This window comes from Ceratotherium simum, chromosome X, assembly GCF_057802395.1.
Source record: "Ceratotherium simum simum isolate JZ-2026a chromosome X, ASM5780239v1, whole genome shotgun sequence".
Classification (NCBI taxonomy): Eukaryota; Metazoa; Chordata; class Mammalia; order Perissodactyla; family Rhinocerotidae; genus Ceratotherium; species Ceratotherium simum.
Window position 1 is genome coordinate 68774599 of NC_141940.1, and position 19028 is coordinate 68793626.

The 19028-nt window shown below is 37.3% G+C and overlaps 1 long non-coding RNA gene across 4 annotated transcripts in view; it reads left to right on the forward strand.

Annotated features, from left to right (window-relative positions):
- LOC106803826 (uncharacterized) overlaps window positions 1–19028 on the forward strand; it is a 136465-nt gene that overhangs the window by 53456 nt on the left and 63981 nt on the right. For all 4 annotated transcript variants that reach the window (XR_015550507.1, XR_015550510.1, XR_015550509.1 and 1 more), the window contains one exon: window positions 18819–18898. This is a non-coding gene — a long non-coding RNA (uncharacterized LOC106803826). The remainder of the gene's footprint in view (window positions 1–18818; window positions 18899–19028) is intronic.

Genomic DNA, 19028 nt, shown 5'->3' on the forward strand with positions numbered 1-19028 from the left:
TGGGCAGAGGAAATGAAGAGACACTTCTCCAAGGAAGATATACAGATGGCCAATAGGCACATGAAAAGATGTTCAACATCACTAATCATCAGGGAAGTGCAAATCAAAACAACACTATGATACCACCTCATGCCTGTTAGAATGGCTATAATCACCAAGACAAAAAACAATAAATATTGGAGAGGATGTGGAGAAACAGGAACCCTCATACACAGCTGGTGGGAATGCAAATTGGTGCAGCCTCTATGGAAAACGGTATGGAGATTCTTCAAAGAATTAAAAAGAGAGATGCCCTATGATCCAGCCATCCCACTACTGGGAATCTATCCAACGCACCTGAAATCAACAATCCAAAGAGGCTTATGCACCCCTATGTTCATTGCAGCATTATTCACCATAGCCAAGAAGTGGAAGCAACCTAAGTGTCCCTCGACTGACGATTTTATTAAGAAAATGTGGTATATATATACAGTGGAATACTACTCAGCCATAAAAAAAGACAAAATCGTCCCATTTGCAACAACATGGATGGGCCTGGAGCATATTATGTTAAGTGAAATAAGCCAGAACGAGAAAGACAAATACTGTATGATCTCACTCATATGTGGAATATAAACCAACACATGGACAGAGAAAACTGGACTGTGGTTACCAGGGGCAGTGGGGGTGGGGGGTGGGCACAAGGGGTGAAGGGAGTCATATATATGGTGATGGACAAGCAAAAATGTACAACCCAAAATTTCACAATGTTAGAAACCATTAAAACATCAATTAAAAAAATAAATAAAAATAAATTACATAACTAAAAAAAAATCACGTGATCATCTCAATAGATGAAGAGAAAGCATTTGACAAGATACAGTATCCATTTGTGATAAAAACTTTGAATAAAATGGGTATAGAAGGAAAGTACCTCAACATAATAAAGGCCACATATGAGAAACCCACAGCTAATATCATCCTCAATGGTGAAATACTGAAAGCTATCCCTCTAAGAACAGGAACCAGACAAGGATGCCCACTCTCACCACTCCTATTTAACATAGTACTGGAAGTCCTACCCAGAGCAATCAGGCAAGAGAAAGAAATAAATGGGATCCAAATTGGAAAGGAAGAAGTGAAACTGTCACTATTTGCAGATGACATGATTTTATATATAGAAAACCCTAAAGAATCCACCAGAAAACTTTTAGAAGTAATAAACGAATATGGTAAAGTTGCAGGATACAAAATCAACATACAAAAATCAGTTGCATTTCTATACACTAACAACGAAGTAGCAGAAAGAGAAATTAAGAATACCATCCCATTTACAATTGCAACAAAAAGAATTAAATACCTAGGAATAAACTTAACCAAAGAGGTGAAAGAGCTGTACATGGAAAACTATAAAACTTTGCTGAAAGAAATTGAAGAAGACACAAAGAAATGGAAAGATATTCCGTGCTCTTGGATTGGAAGAATTAACATAGTTAAGATGTCCATACTTCCTAAAGCAATCTATAGATTCAATGCAATCCCTATCAAAGTTCCAACAACATTTTTCACAGAAATAGACAAAGAATCCTAAAATTTATATAGAACAACAAAAGACCGTGAATAGCTAAAGGAATCCTAAGAAAAAAGAACAAAGCTGGAGGTATCACACTCCCTGATTTCAAAATATACTACAAAGCTATAATAACCAAAACAGCATGGTACTGGCACACAAACAGACACACAGATCAGTGGAATAGAATCGAAAGCCCAGAAATAAACCCACACATTTATGGACAGCTAATCTTTGACAAAGGGGCCAAAAACATACAATGGAGAAAAGAAAGCCTCTTCAACAAATGGTGTTGGGAAAACTGGATAGCCACATGCAAAAAAATGAAAGTAGACCCTTACCTTACACCATACACAAAAATTACCTCCAAATGGATTAAAGACTTGAACGTAAGACCTGAAAGTATGAAACTACTAGACGAAAACCTAGGCAGTACGCTCTTTGACATCGGTCTTAGCAACATATTTTCAAGCACCATGTCTGACTGGGCAAGAGAAACAAAAGAAAAAATTAAAAAATGGAACTACATGAAACTAAAAACCTTCTCCACAGCAAAGGAAACCATCAACAAAACGAAAAGACAACCTAACAATTGGGAGAACATATTTGCAAACCATACATCTGATATGGGCGTAATCTCCAAAATATATAAAGAACTCATGCTCTCAACAACAAAAAAACTACCAACCCAATTAAAAAATGGGCAAAAGACCTGAACAGATATTTCTCCAAAGAAGATATACAGATATCCAACAGACACACGAAAATATGTTCCAAATCATTAACTATCAGGGAAATGCAAATCAAAACTACAATGAGATATCACCTCACACCTGTCAGAATGGCTACAATTAACAAGACAGGAAACAAGATATGTTGGAGAGGATGTGGACAGAAGGGAACTCTCATACACTGCTGGTGGGAGTGCAAACTGGTGCAGCCACTATGGAAAACAGTATGGAGATTCCTCAAAAAATCAAGGATAGAACTACCATATGATCCAGCTATTCCACTGCTGAGTATTTATCCAAAGAACTTGAAAACACCAATTTGTAAAGATACATGCACCCCTGTGTTCATTGCAGTGTTATTCACAATAGTCAAGACTTGGAAGCAACCTAAGTGCCCATCAAGGGATGAACGGATAAAGAAGATGTGGTATATATACACAATGGAATACTACTCAGCCATAAGAAACAATGAAATCCAGCCATTTGTGTCAACATGGATGGACATTGAGGGTATAATGCAAAGTGAAATAAGTCAGAGGGAGAAGGTCAAATACCATATGATTTCCTTCATTAAGTAGTAGATAATAACAACAATAAACAAACACTTAGAAACAGAGATTATATTGGTGGTTACCAGAGGGGAAGGGGGGAGGGAGGACGGCGATAGGGATAATTTGGCACATGTGTGTGGTGATGGGTTGTAATTACTATTTTGGTGGTGAACATGATGTTCTATGCAGAAATAGAAGTATAATGATGTACACCTGAAATTTATACGTTATAAACCAATGTTACTGCAATAAACAAAAAATTAAAAAAATAAAAAACTATGCAAACAGAAGGGAGTGGCATAAAATATTTAAAATATTGGGGAAAAAGGCCCATGACCCTAGAATTCTGTATGTAGAGAAATTACACTTCAAAATTGAAAGAGCAATAGAGGCTTTCTCAAACAAAAATTGAGAGAATCAGTAGACCTGCCTTGCAAGAAATGTTAAGTTCTTCAGAACGAAGGAAAATGATATAGGTCATAAACTTGGATTTATGTTAGAAAGGAAAAACATTAGAGAAGGGATAAGTGAAGGTAAAACAAAATCTGTTAGTTTTCTTATTCTTTTTTTTTGTTTTGTGAGGAAGATCAGCCCTATGCTAACATCTGCCAATCCCCCTCTTTTTTTACTGAGGAAGACTGGCCCTGGGCTAACATCTGTTCCCATCTTCCTCCACTTTGTATGGGATGCCACTGCAACATGGCTTGCCAAGTGGTGCGTTGGTGCGCGACTGGGATCCAAACTGGTGAACCCCAGGCCGCCGCAGCGGAGTTCGCACACTTAACTGCTTGCACCACTGGTCCGGCCCCTAGTTTATTATTCTTAATGTATCTGATAGATAAAATAATAGTAAATATTAAATAATATTTAATTTTAATATAATGTAATAGTTTAAAATAATAATAGTTTAATGTATTTGTTTAAAATAATAATAGTAATAATGTATTTGATGATTATAGCTTATGCATAAGTGAAATGAATGACAGTAATATTATAAAGGATGGGGAGAATGAATTGGGAATGCTCATGTATAAGGTATTTGTACTACCTGTGTAGTGGTATAGTATTATTTGAAAGTGGACTTGTATTAATGTATATTGCAAATTCTAGGGCCACCACTAAAAAAAGTAAAAAAGAAGTATAATTGATATGCTAAGAAAGGAGAGAAAATGGAATCATATAAAATATTTGATTAAGACCAGAGAAGACAGAAAAAGAGTGGAAGATAAAAAAAGAAACAAAGAACAAGGGCAACAAATAGAAAACAGTAACAAATATGGTAGATATTAATCCAACGATATCAGTAATCTCTTTAAATGTCAATGGCCTAAATACCCCAATGAAAAGACAGAGTCTTTCAGCTTGGATTAAAAAAAGACTCAACTATGTATTGTCTACAAGAAACCCACTTTATATATAAAGACAAAGATAGATTAAAAGTAAAGGAATAGAGAAAGATATACCATGCAAACACTAATCAAAAGATAAACAGGGGCATTATATAATGATACTCCAACTACACATAAAAATCCTTAATATGTATGCACCCAAATACAAAGCATCAAAGTATGTAAGGCAAAAACTTGTAGAACTGTAAGGAAAAAGAGATGAGCCCACTATTATAGTTGGAGATTTCAACCCCTGTCTATCAGTATTTGACAGATCCAGCAGGCAGAAAATCAGTAAGGACGTAGTTGAACTGAACAGCACCATCAACCAACTGGATTAATCAATTCTATAAGGTTATTCAAGAAGAGTAGAATGTACATTCTTCTCTAGCTCACATAAAACATTTACCAAGACCATACGCTGGACCATAAAACATACCTTAACAAATTTTAAAATGATAGAAATCATACAAAGTATGTTCTCAGATCACAATGGAATTAAACTAGAACTCAATAACAGAAAGATAGTTGGAAAACCCACAATACTTGGAGATCAAACAACACACTTCTAAATAACCCATAGGTCAAAGAAGTCTCATGAGAAATTTAAAAATACTTTACATTAAATAAAAAAATATAACATCAAAATTTGTGGGATGCAGGAAAAGCAGTGCTTAGAGGGAAATTTATAGCACTGAATGCATATATTAGAAAAGAAGAAAGATCTAAAATCAATAATTTAAGCTTCCACCTAAGAAACTAGGAAAAGAGTAAATTAAACCCAAAGTAAGCAGAAGAAATGAAGTAATAAAAATTCGAGCAGAAGTCAATGAAATTAAAAACAGGAAATCAAGATAGAAAATCAATAAAACTAAAAGCTATTTCTTTGAAAAGATTAATAAAATTGATAAACCTCTAGCCAGGCTAACAAGAAGAAAAGGGAGAAGACACAAATTACTAATATTTGAAATGAAAGAGGGACCAGCACTACTGATCCCATGGCTATTAAGAAGATAATAAAGGAATATTATGAAAAACTCTGTGATCACATGTTTGATAACCTAGATGAAATGGACCAATTCCTTGGAAGACACAATTTATCAAAACTTATACAAGGAGAGAGAGATAATATGAATAGGCCTATGTTTAATAATAGGCCTATTATTATTGTTCAATAATAACCTTCCAAAACACAAAGTACCAGGCACAGATGGATTCAGTGATGAATTCTACTAAACACTTAAGAATTTATACCAATTCTTTATAATCTCTTCCAGAAAATAGAAGCAGAGGAATATATCCTAACACATTCAATAAGGCAACATGGTATAGTATAGAGAACATAGGACTAGAGGTTAACAGTTCTGAGTTCTAGTCTTGGCTTCTATTACTTAGTATGTACAAATCATTAAATCTCTTTGAGGCTCAGTTTCATCAGTAAAGTATGATTAATAACACTGTCATGGACTGAATTGTATCCCTGCAAAACTCATATCTTGAAATCCTAACCTCCCATGTGACTGTATTTGGAGATAGGGCCTTTAGAGAAGTAATTAAGGTTAAATGAGGCATAAATGCCTCCTAATCTGGTAGGATTGGTAACTTCATAATAATAAGAAAAGACACTGTAGAGCTCTCTCTCCACGCAAACACAGAGGAAAGGTCATGTGAGAACGTAGCAAGAAGGTGGCCATCTGCAAGCTAGAAAGAGAAGTCTCACCAGAAACCATCCCTGGCACCTTGCTCTTGGACTTCTATCTTCTAGAACTGTGTGAAAATAAATGTGTATTGTTTAAGCCACCCAGTCTGTGGTATTTTGTTATGGCTGCCTGAGCAGACTAATACAAATTCCTACTTCTTAATATTGTGAACATTAATTCAAAGCAAATGACCTTTGAAAATGGTAAAACTTTGTATAAATGTTAAATATTCTTATTAATACTCCTTTTCCTACAACTGAGCCATTTAAAACTATAATAGGTAACTATACTATATGCCTGCAACTTATTTACCTTTAGCTTTTAGTGTTTGATTTCCAACAGTAGTAAATTAATTCTGTCTGACAGATATTGTCTTGCTAATATACTACGGAAGGAGATAGGAAAAGACAAGGGGAAAGGCCATAGTCCTGTATTTCAGTCTAAAGAACAGATATTCTAAGCTTGAGTAGTGACAGTGGAACATACTGGCCTGTGGGGTGCCCTTGGTTTGAAAATTTTCTTTGTATATTACTCTTTAGATCTCATTTAGGACCTGAATTAAAGACTAGAACAAAATCTCCATATCCTCTCTATTTTGTCTTTCTTTCCTCTTTTAACTTAAAGGTAATAAAGCTATGTTCCTTCAAAGGCATTATCCAGGCACCAAAAACAGAGATGGAAAGAGACAGGTTTAGTCCAAAGCACCAGTTTCCATTACCTTAAGCTGCCTCAATGGTTTTTCTTAAGGGATTGAAATTTCTCATACTTGGTCTTAGGCCCAAAGTATATGCAATACTTCAATCAAATTGCTTGCGACATATTGGAGTGAGTGCTTGGGAACTATGAGTCCCTCAAATATTAAAAAAAAAGGCTGAATACTTTTTGTACAGGCACTGAAGTAAATGGGGAGATAGTTTTCAAAACTCCTACTTGTCATAGAGCTATACACCAATGTTGAAAGTGTTCTGTTTTGCATAAGACACAAAGATGCACAGTCACAGACTATCTTGGAAATTAGAGACTCCAGGAGTGTCATTCAAAGCCCTCCACACTCCAGTCCTGGCTTCCCTTTCCATCCTAATCTCCTATTGCACTCATTCCTTCAGTTTAGTTCCATAGTTTAGTTTACTTGAGTGTTTATGATGTACTTACTGGCCACATCCTAGGCCCTAGGGATAGACAGACCAATCTATCTATAGTCCCTTCTTCAAGAAGCTCAAAAGTTCATAGGCTCAGGGGGGAAACTAAAGTGTGACGCATGATTAATAGAATTATAGGAGATTGCTCCATGCAAAGAAGTCATACATGAGGGAGTCTGAGCCATCCCTGTTCCATTCCTTGCCACTGTTTTTTCTCACAGGCTTGGGAGGCAGTAGGGAATAGAGAAAAGATCTCGGACATGTGAAGTGTGAGTCCTGGGTTCTAGCTCTGTTGTGCTGATTTTGGGCAAGTCACTTCTTGTAAGATATACAAAGTAATATCATTTTCCTGCTCAACCATAGGGACGAGTTAAACAAACCTCAAGGAATGAGGTATTACCATCAATGAATTTTCTCCCAGTAGTGAGTCTTTGCTCATGAATAGGAGATTTGGCCCTTCCAACAATTTTGAGTGTAGCTTGGAAGGGAGGAAATGTGATAACGTTCCAACAGTCTGGGTGTGTGCAAAGTTCTCAATCTGTAATCATCTGGGAATGCAATGCTGGGAATATCAGGTATCCAAGTTTCACCTGAGTTTCCCCTTGATGTTCCATTTGACCCTAAGACATCTGCTATAACAGAAGTGTGGGTGTTTCAGCTGAGAAGGGGGAAAGATGTCTGGGTGAGGGGAGGGTTGCTGCTGCTATAGATCAAAGGAATTTGAGATGATAGGCATTGGTAGTTCTGCATTTTTGCACTGTGCCCCCTTAGAAGTGGGCCCCATTCCTCCAACTCCCAAAGGAAAGGGTAGGGATGAGATGTGAAGAAGAAAGAGTGGAAAAGCTGTTGCCCAAATGGAGGCTTGGTGTTTGGAACAATGATGTTTGGGAGGTCCGGATATTTGGATTCTAGTCCCACTTCTACCATTGACTACTTGATGTGTGACCTTGGGCAAGAAATTTCTTAGTTCTGACCCTCAGTTTCTTTATTTTTTAAAAAAAGTAGTTGGATGAATTGATCTCCAAGGTACCTTCTCACTCTTACCTTCAATACTTTTGGGTCCTCAAAGTTCTTTAGAGAGGGAGCAAATACCAAGACTGTCAGGCATCCTAAACTGAAAGTTATGGAATATAAAATAATAAACGAAAACAATTTTCGAGTACGAAAACATGAAGTATGCATTGAGTTATTAGTATTCTACTCTATGTACTTACCAGATTTCCCAGGATAAATATCTTGTCCTAGAAAGAATCCAAATGTCCTGGTAATTGCAATGTTTCATGATTCCAATTGCGTCTACTAATTGCCTCATTCCATCAGAAAGGACTTCAGTGCATCAAATTTTTTTTTCATCAGAAACCAAGGCCCAATTTTTGCTTCAGAAAATATGGTCACTATAACTCTGCAGCACTCACCTGATCTTCCCTTTCTAGGTTTTTCTCATGCGTATTTATTTTTTCATTGGTATAAATAATTTTCAAAACAATTGAAACTTTCTATAAATGTAATCTGCTTGGATCACTTATTACTCACAAATGACATGTGTTTGGGAATATAAAGAACCATTCTTAAAACTCGACATTTACACTGAATGCTTGGAATAGACAAAGAGGCCAACTGGGTTTCTCTACTGTAAGGTTCTGGAGATAATTAGGGGGCAGAAGAACCTGGGGAGTGGGGAGGAATAGCAGCAGAAGCAGAGAGAAGGAACTAAGTTTCAAATATCCTTTGTATATGGCCTTTGCTTGTAGGAATTGGGAGCCAGAAGTTTGGACTTTAGGTAAAAGAGCAGTCAAGTGATGCCCGCCTGAATTTTTATCTTCAGCCCAAACTTCTCCCATGTATTGGACTAGAATTTCAAATTGCCTGTTCTGTCTTTCAATATGGCACCTCAAACTCATTTATCTTCCCTCCAAGAATTTTTTCTTCTCCTGAACTCACTGTTCTATTACTGGCACCATCATTTTTATTTTTCCCAATCACTAAGACTAATAACCCTGGCAATATCTCTGATTCTTCCATTACCCTGCTAAATCCAGTCAGTTGCCAAGTCGTGTGGATATTCCTTCATAATCTCTCTCACAACCAGCAACTCCTTTCCATACTCACTACCACCACCCTCATTTAGGCCTTCATAACCTCTCATTGCAAAAATTGTAATAACCTCTTATCTGGTCCATTTCCTCTAAACTTTGCCAATTTCAATCAATAAAAATTTATAGCAACCTTTAGCTTAGTTTATTTTCCTACTAGTAGTATAAGACCAAGTTTACAGGATATTCTCAGTTTTTAGTGGTACAAGTGCATTTTGCATTAAGAGAGGTAAAGAAGAAATAGCATCAGTTTGCAGGACTTCCTGGAATAGTTGGAGGAAATTTCAAAAGTTCATAGTGGGTAAGAAAAGATATTCCCATAATTAGATTTGTGTCTAACAGAAGCACTCCCATTGTATATTTTATCTTCTAATTTGGATGTTAAAGCAGATCTGACACCCGTAACTTTCCCCTTGGCCACAACATAAGATTTGATCTTTGGTTCTTTCCTTATACATCTGTGTCAGCTGAACACTTTTCTATTGCTTTTTGCCCTCTAGCCTCATCTGATCCATCTCACAGATGTTGGGGATTCAGGGATTCCCCTTAGGTTTTAGTGTCTCCTCCCTCATTACCAAACTTGGCCTCTTACCACAGTCATGTTTCCATCACTCATATGTACTTGGCCACGTGGCAGCTTTGCTGATGGACTCTGCAGCCATCTCCCACAAATGCAGGCCAAGAGGTGACATTCAATCTATCCACAGAGTATACTTATATCCTGCCAAAGCTATAAAACTGTCTGGAATTGTAGTCCCTTCCAGTTATGTGCACTGAGGCACCTGCCAATGACATTAATCAGTTTCCTAATGATTTCATGGTAAAACAGGTAGAGCTTAAGTGGCTTGTAGCAGGAAAGTAAGGCCATAGCAGCCTTAGGCTAGTTGTTTAGGCTCAGAGCTCCTGAAACTCTTAAGCCACAAGGTGTGAGAAGTCCATTGGGTGTTTCTGGAACCTATCCCAAAGACCAGAAAATATCCAGGCGGAAGGCAAAGGGAAGGTTAGGAGAACACAAATGTCCTAGCTGTCAGGCAAAGGCTGCCTTCTCAATGGGGGTTCTGGGGTGACACAGCCTGTCATTGGTCCCAGCCTAGTTACCCCACGGCTGCCCTTTCCATAGTGGGCCTGCTTGTCTGGATCTAGGGGCAGCTCTGGAGGCCTTGCCCAATGTCCCAAGCATGTACAATACTTCCACCTAACTCAAACCACATGCAGAAGGATCATGTCATACTTGGCACATAACCAATCGAGAAAGGCGTCAGAGGGTGTCCAGACCTCAACTTGTTTTAACAAATGTTCAAAAAACATTTCTAAGGGGATATTCCAGAAAATGATACTCACTCGAGGTCTTAAAACAGATGTTCAGTCTCTAGGATTGTGTTGCTTTACAGCCATTATAATTGAATGCTATGAGTAGAACCAAATCGCTTCAAGGTTTGAGCTATGGTGGCTCTTCAAATATTTTGTAGCTTTATTGTGGGCCAGGGGAAGGACGGGTCAGATAACAGGATAATGCTGAGGAGGCAGCGTTCTGTTGTGCTTCAGTGCCTCAGCTTCAGAGTTAGGCAGGCAAGAGCTTAGACCTCTGACTAGCTGAGTGACCTAACCTCTCAGACTCTCAGTTTCCTCATCTGTAAAATGGGGATAATAATATTGCTTACCTGATAGATTTGTGAAGAGGACTAAAAGAGATATCACATGTAAAGAGTTTCAATAGTTCATATCATGTATTAAGCACTCAATAAGTGGTAGACGATATTGTTTGTTATTAACATTAATACTAGTAGTACTTTTACCTTTACTGCTCCTTCTACTGCTACTTACAACTATAACAACAACAACAGCAACTACTACTACTACAACTAACACTATTACCACTACTATTACTACTGGCAATGAGGGCTTTTCCCAAATGAATTGAGTTGAAGAGGGCCTCAAGGTCATAATTTCATAGCTCATGTAGAAGGTGGTAGTATCAAGGAGGAAGATTGCAGGACTGTAATTCTAGCTTGGAATAGAGTAAATACCAGAGCAGTGCAGGGACCTAGTATTTTATTTCTCTTATCTCAGACCCAAGCTCTTCTACTCTTCATTAGTTTGCTTATGTGACCTAGCCCAAGCCACTTTAGATCTCTAGGTTTCAGTAACTACCCTGGAAAATAAAACCCCATGGCACTAATTTGCAAGCCACCTGGCCTGTACCAGAGGCCTAATATGTAAAAGGACTATGGTATGAGCAAACTGATCCACAGGGGATATGGTACCAGACTCTAAAGTCACACTAAACTAACCAGCTCCTAATCCAGAGACACGCTATAGCTACCATTAGGATCCTTGTTAACCACTGCTAAACCTGGTATCTTGAGCTCATTGTCAGATGGAAGCATGGTTTTATTTGCAATATGGCCATCACCTTGGTATTTCACATTTGTCCATCTATATTTGTTGATCCATAATGACTCTTAAAGGAATTTCATTAATTCATCCATCCATACATTCATTCAACAAATATTTATTAAGTGAGCAGCTACAACAAGCCAGACACTGTTCTAGGCACTGGGGATACAGCAGTGAACCAGAAAAAGCCCCTGATATCATGAATCTTACAGTTTAGCTGCCTGGTCCGGCCAAATGTAGTATACTAAGAAACTTTATTGGGGTAAGTTAATTCTAGCTTTTTGAAACAAATGATGGTCAATACTTTTCAACTGGACATGTCTTCTGGGAGGGGAGGTAGGGTGGAGGGGGAGGAGATGGTCTTGGATATAGCCTGAAAAAAGGCTCAGAGGGTGGTTTGGGAAAGGGCCATAATGATAATATGACTGTATTTTGATTTATCAGATTAATCTGGTTTATATAAATTATATAGCTAATATGTTGTATAGCTGATGTATATCATATACATTACCTTTTGAAATATGATAAGAAAGTAATGACTTTTGATTGTATAGTTCATAAACTGGCTCTGAAGGCAGTTCCAAAAGCAGCATTTCAAAACTATTCTGAGCAAAAGCAGCATAATCAGAGTAAGTGTATATATATATATATTCCCAAGGGAAGTATTTTGAAAAGTACAACATACATTTGGATGTAAAAGTTCTGGTATGTTCTTAAAATAAACATTAAGTTAGCAGTTAATTTGTTTAAAAAACAGTGAAGTAAAAAAAAACTTGAATTAAAAAATCAGTCATATTTTTTATATGTTTGGACTTAGAGTTGTACAACTTAGTAGTTATAAAATTAGCTTACTTTTAAAAGCACTGAATCAAATTTTTCTTTGCACTTAGGTTATTTCAGTCAATTCATACATAGTCTTCTGAATATGGGTCTTAAAAAGTACAGTATAGTTATTTGGTCATTACCTATGCTATGTTACATTTTTGATATGCAAATCAATCTTCTGGTATTATGACAGACCTGCAGAAATACTGCCTTCCGGTTTGATGCCAGTGTATGATCAAGTTATTTGTATTTTAACTGGTATTTATGTTACAGGCAAAATGTTAAATCAGGAATTGTAAACAATTCCTAGGCAATGTGTATAATGTTTGTAAGTCATTCCTAGAAATTGTTCACAATGCCTGTAACATATATGCAGCTAGCAAGATGCCTGAAATATGTAGGAAACCTTCAAGATGCTAACTGGCCATCCCTGGATTGTAACATTTGCTTTAACAATTCTACTTATTTATCTGTTTGTATGTCTAGATATTAATCATAATTCTAGTAATAATAGTACTACCTTATTTTCATAGCTCTCACAGGTTCCTGGATTTTCACCAACTGTTTGGTGATCCAGAGGCACTAGGAATAAAAGAAACCAATAAATAAGAATAAAGAGAATATTGTTTGTCAGATACTCTAAGGCCCCATCCAAATTTTCTTATTTTTGTTCACAAGCTTTAGTCCAAGATCCCCTGCTTTTTCCCCAGCTCATTAGAATTTATCCAAGTAGTTTTTGATATCCTAACTCCTCCAAGCTTTCCTAGGCCACCCAAAAGAAACCTAATAACTTTTACCAACCTCAATATGTCTAAACATGAAACTTTCTTTCCTGTCCCTGCTCACTTCCCCACTAATAGGCTTGGGTCTAAACATGGTGTAATTGTTTAATTCTACATATTTGGCTTCTGCCCAAATTTATCTTGTTTTCATTTACTGTTTTGAAATGATCTACGTATTGGTTTATGTCAGCATTGTCTTTTTTAGGTTATTTCTACATAACGAACCCAAACCAATTTGGAGATGAAGGAAAAAAAATGTTGAATTAGTTTAGCCTTTGAGTGATAAGGTCATAGCAAATCACTGATTATAATTATTTGCCCACTCAGGCCAGAACATTTCTAGTACATCTAGACAAGTAAACTGATTTGGCCAACTTCTGATTGACCAATGGAACTGGGAGCCCAGTAAGATGAGTTTAGAAAATGAGCTGGCAAGATGGGATGTGGGACCAAGAGGGAAACCTCTGAGTGGCTGGGCAGGGCCTTCTGACAACTGACCTCAGAATCTACTACAGGTGCCAAGGAATTGGTTGGTATGATAAGATGCTGCTAAGAAGGATTTGGCAGTCATATAAATGATCCCTTTAATCTCCTCAGATGATGACCCTCATCCCCATTTCCATCCCCACTGTATCTCAATATGACTCACCCCTCAGAGGCCCCACTTAGTCCTATCTCCTCTGTGAAGCACCTCTAGTTGCTTCAGGCCATGCTGGTCTTTTCTTTGAACTCCTCTAGCACTTATTTAAGTTCATTTTGTCTCTAGCACTGAATCGCACTGATCTAATTATTTACTGTGTGATATTTTTCACGTAAAAATATGTACTTATGGTGACCATATTTTCTAAACCAAAAATTGGAGCACATCTTCTGAAAATTCAGGTAGACTATTTGAAATTAGTAGTGCCCTGAAAAACAGATGCTTATTCTTCTCTGTGTCCCTTACCTATTAAATATTCAATATTGGCTGCTATTGATGATACAAAGATAAAGAAGGATACAAGGTGGCATCTACTATGTTGCAAGTGAAGGACACTGATATTCTTTGCAGTGTGCAATACAGAGAGGCATTGCCCAAATGCCTTATCACTGTGCATGAGGAATGATGTCATGATCCTGAAAAAGAAAAAAGGTGTGGGAAAGGAAGAAGGGTAACAAAAAGTACCAATAGCAAAACATAAGGATCATATCATATAAAACATCATATAAGGATAGTCTAAAAAGATGGGACCTCATTCTTCAGAAAGACAGAAATAAAAGAGATTTCAGTGAAGTCTTTAAGGATGTGGATTAGGTGAATGTGGATCTGTTTACCAAATTTTAGAATCCTTCATTGGGCTGCCTATATTCCTGCCTAACAAAATTTCAGGTAAATTTAAGAAAATAAAAGGGGTGATAAGCATATGGAACTTGTTATTTTGAAAGGTGGTACAGGCTGAGAACATAGCTTGGAGAGGAGTTTAGGTTCATTTAAGGCTGGCAGATCTATAAGGGACATTAAACTATTTTTATCCATTAATTTTTAGGTCAATTAGTTAATAAGGTAACTAGTTAATCCACTGTGGAGCAGAATAAGATAACTAGCTAATCCATTTTGAAGCATTATGAAGAAAGCAGAAGCCATTTCATTTAGAATCAGATGTGCCACAAGCGCATAAGAGATAGCTTATAGTGAAAAAGAGATAAATGTGGGGAGAATTATTTAAGAATAATAATCTGGAATCAGTTGGCTTAGGGGTTAATTTACCTACCACCTTAATTATACTTGAAAGTAGCATAGCATAGTACAGTGATTCATGCTTATAATGGTAGCCTTGAGTCATTAAAACAAACAAATTCTATTTCATCTACTCTGTTCATGTGGAATTCATGGTTCTTACAAACAGGGCTCTAAGATACTCTTCCTAATCAAATTGGAAAGCCTCACCACAACACCTTGGATTTTTTCATATTGAGAAAGAGGGTTATAAGATACAAATGATTTACAAACATAAGAAGCAGTTTTGGGGGAAATAACAGTCTAGGTGATGAAAGGCAAGACGGGATACTCCTGCTAATAAAGTCTATTGGACTTTGAAAAATAACAAACAGAAACATAGTGATATAGCACTTTTTTGCCCCTTCTGCCAAATGCTAATAGTATTTCTTGGCAATTCAGGGAAACAAGAGAGCTTTGAGGTCCCAGCAGGGAGAAAGTAATGGTTTTAGATATTCTTTAGATTGGATATCATAAACAAATACTGAAAACTTCAAGGAAGCATTTTAAAATCTCGTTTCTCTACTGGACAGTACTCATGATTAATAGGCCCAAGAGAGGGTAGTATTTGGAGGCCATCATTCATTATGACAATCTGCAAGCCAGCCACAGAGTAGATGGTGGTATGCCAATAAAAACTGAAAGCAGGAGATAAACACTTTTCATCATGTGGCGAGCCACTGGGTAAATTTAGAGGATTTATTGGAAAAGTTGGTTTTGTCCCTTCTCAGGAGGCTAAACCATATTCCTAATCATACCTAGCTTGGTAAATTATTTTTGGCACCAATGGCTTGTGCTGTACTTGGCATCAGTGATCTGATCCTACTAGATGTTAAACTCATTGAGGGTAATGAATTTCCTTCTCTGTCCCCATTCTGCCACCTTCCCCTCTCCCCACCCAGCCACAGCAGTGCACTGCACATAGGAAGAGTTCAATAAGTATTGCTAAAATAATGAATGCTTTAAATATGTTTATTTGCTACTAACATAAACAGTGTTATTAAAGTGGAAGTAGAGGGTTGAGAGGTGCCAAGAACAAACTTCTTCATGCTCAAAATAGTTGCTTTGGCTTTGGAAAATTAGCACATGGCCATAAAATACCTAAACTCCTCTGCCTTTAGGTCCTGAATTGAGGTGTCTTAGGAAGTAATGGGTATTCCATCCTTGGAGACTTTTAAGCAGATGCTGGGCTGGATGACACTTGTCAGGGATGTTATAGAGAGGGTCCCTGTATTAGGCTGGAATGGGGAGTAGTTAAATAAAGTAAACTTTAAGGTATAACTTGTGATAAAAGTAACAACAGATAATATGGTCCAAGAAATAAGGATTCTAATCAACAGATGCACAAAAGTCTCCTGGGAAGGCCTTGCAAGGCTTTTACTAAAGTCTAGTCCTGCCTCGTCAGTAGAGAGTGCCAAATTAATCCTTTATCAAGAAAACAAGAGCTTAAAGTTGTCCAAACTAGACTTGATTCTCTTGGAGCATTTCTGTGTGGACTCCTCCATGCTCAATTCTGTGTTACCTTAAGTGAAAACTAGCTTAGAAGACTTAGTAGAGCCAAAACTTCCTGAGACTTCAACTTTTGGAGATTAGTATATCCTATGTCTATTGTGAACCCAGCAAAGAACTGAGCATTATGGGAGCAGAAAGAAGTGTAAGGCTTTCTTCTTGCCCTGGGAGAGCCACATGGTTAACTTGATATTACTTCCCCCATGAAAGTACCAGCCATCTTTCTTTGCCCCATTACATTCCTCATTCTCTCCTGGAAAGAGAGACTTAGGCTCTTATCACCTTGTGTTTAGATTTCTGCAACAACAATCCTCTTTGCCTCCAGGATGCTCTCCTCAAATCTAACCTTTACACTGTAGCCAGAGGTTTTGTCCTATAGCACAGATTTGATCCTGTCACTCCCTAGTTTAAAAATCATCGGTGGCTACACATTGGGATTAACTCTATGGGATTAATTTCTAACACTGAGAACTGCATTCAGGGCCTTTCACAGTCTGGACCTATTCTACCTTAGGTTTAACTCTCACCATTACTTCCATATACCCTATTCTCCAGCCTCACCCAACCACTCCCTATTTTGTGAATACAGTGCATTCTTACATAGTGGTACAGTATTTCATATACTTTACTCTCTACCTGGAATGCCCTTCTCTATCATTTGCCACCTGAAAAAGTCCTATTTGTCCTTCATACATTACCTTCTCTGTGAAGTTTATTTCAAAGCACCTAGACAGAATTGATTGCTCACTCTCTGTGCTCTCATAGCTGGGGAAGATAAGAACACATATTCATGACCAGCTTTTTCATAAGCAATTGACATGGCCTTTGTGGTGTTATTTGAAGCCTGTTAGGAAGGTCTCCATCACTGGCAATTCATAGAATTTAAGTATTGGAAGAAATCTTAATGTCAGCTTGTCTAAACCCTTTCATACCAATAAGTGTCCTCCAAGGTCCAGAAAGGTGAAATGATTTGTTCAAGTTCACACTGTCACTGCTAAGTCCTTAAGGAATACATCAGTGGCAGACTCCCATTCTAGCCCTCTTCCACTTACATCACATTGCTTCTTGTGATGAACTAAAGTTCTTTTTCAGAATTTGCAATTTAGTCATATACTCTACCTTTTGGGTTTATCATTGCCTTCTCCAAGCTTCTTTCAAAACGCAATAAATATCCCATGAAGGGATATCATCTTAAGTCTTCAGCACTTCAATATAAATACATTTATCAGATCAATTTCCTCTGCAACAGGAGGTACTAGCAGCAGCATGAGAGTATATAGGATAAAATGGGAATGAAAGGCAAGTTGGACCAACTTTCTTATTTTTGATCCTGAATCGCTTTTCCCTGAGAAACCAAGGAATGAATAGAGGTATAGGAAGATTAGAGAAACTTAAGAGATCAAATGTGGCATTTTCCATCAGTTCCTTAATTCTGCTGTCATGGGAATATTCTATTGACTCTGGTATTGTATTGGCCCTGGGATGTCCAGGGAAGGCCCAGGTGTGTCCTGCTATTAAACAGACATCAGCAAATTGGATAAATTTCAAGGTAGTGATTGAAAGATAACTGGGATCAGCCAAATAGAGTCTAGAACTTTCTGATGGGTAGAGGCAGCTTGAAGGCTCTAGGGATAGGGATACTGGCTTACTGCTAAGGTCTGAGAGAGGAGGGGACTATGATAACAGCCTAAAAATATGAGAATAATTATTCAGACTGGTACTAGAAGAAAAAAGTAAGATTAATGACACAAAATTCATAAAGGGTGGTAGAATACATGCTGAGAAGGTGGAAAATATCTTACCAAACAAAACTAATGAATGATGTCATCATCTCAGTGGAGGAAGTAGAAGCTCTGGAACTTGAAAAATGCTCAAGGATGCAAAGCATAAAATAGGATAGAGTTGAGAACAAACATGAAGCATTCTAGCTTGGGTGACAGGAGGGATGTTTTCTAGGGTAGCTCTTCAGGTCTCAGGAGGTCTGAGCACATTTTCACCACAATCTTTTGGATATTATGGAAACAGCAACTGAAGAGGGAGGTAAAAGGTGAATATGAGGTGAGGGATAAAATTATTGGTAGATGTTGTCTTTGGTTAATTTTTTTTCCCATACCTCCACGTACAGAAGCCAGCAATGGTGACTGTGTTAGTATAAGATTGCCCAGATCTTGATGTATGCCTTCTTGATTTTTTTATTTCAAGAATTTTTCTTTGCCTTTAGTTTTCAGAAGCTTAATTATGATGTGTCTTGGCATGAAGCTATGAGTTTATATATTGCAAGAAATTTGAGAGGTTTTCAATTCTACTCTTTCTCTTCTTCTGGGACTCAGAAACAAATGTTGGCTCTTTTGCTATTGTCTCGCAAATTTCTGACTGTTCATTTTTTTTTGTTTTTCAGGTTGGGTAAATCCTATTAGTATATTCTCGAATTCACTGATTTTATCCTCTGTCATCTACACTTGACTATTGAGCCCACTAGTGAGTTTTTGAAAATTTTCTGTTATTGTATTTTTTAGTTCTGTAATTTCCATTTTTTAATAACTTCTCTTTCTTTGCTATTTTCTATGTCTTCATGTGTTTTGAAAGAATTTGAAAGGCCCGTTGAATC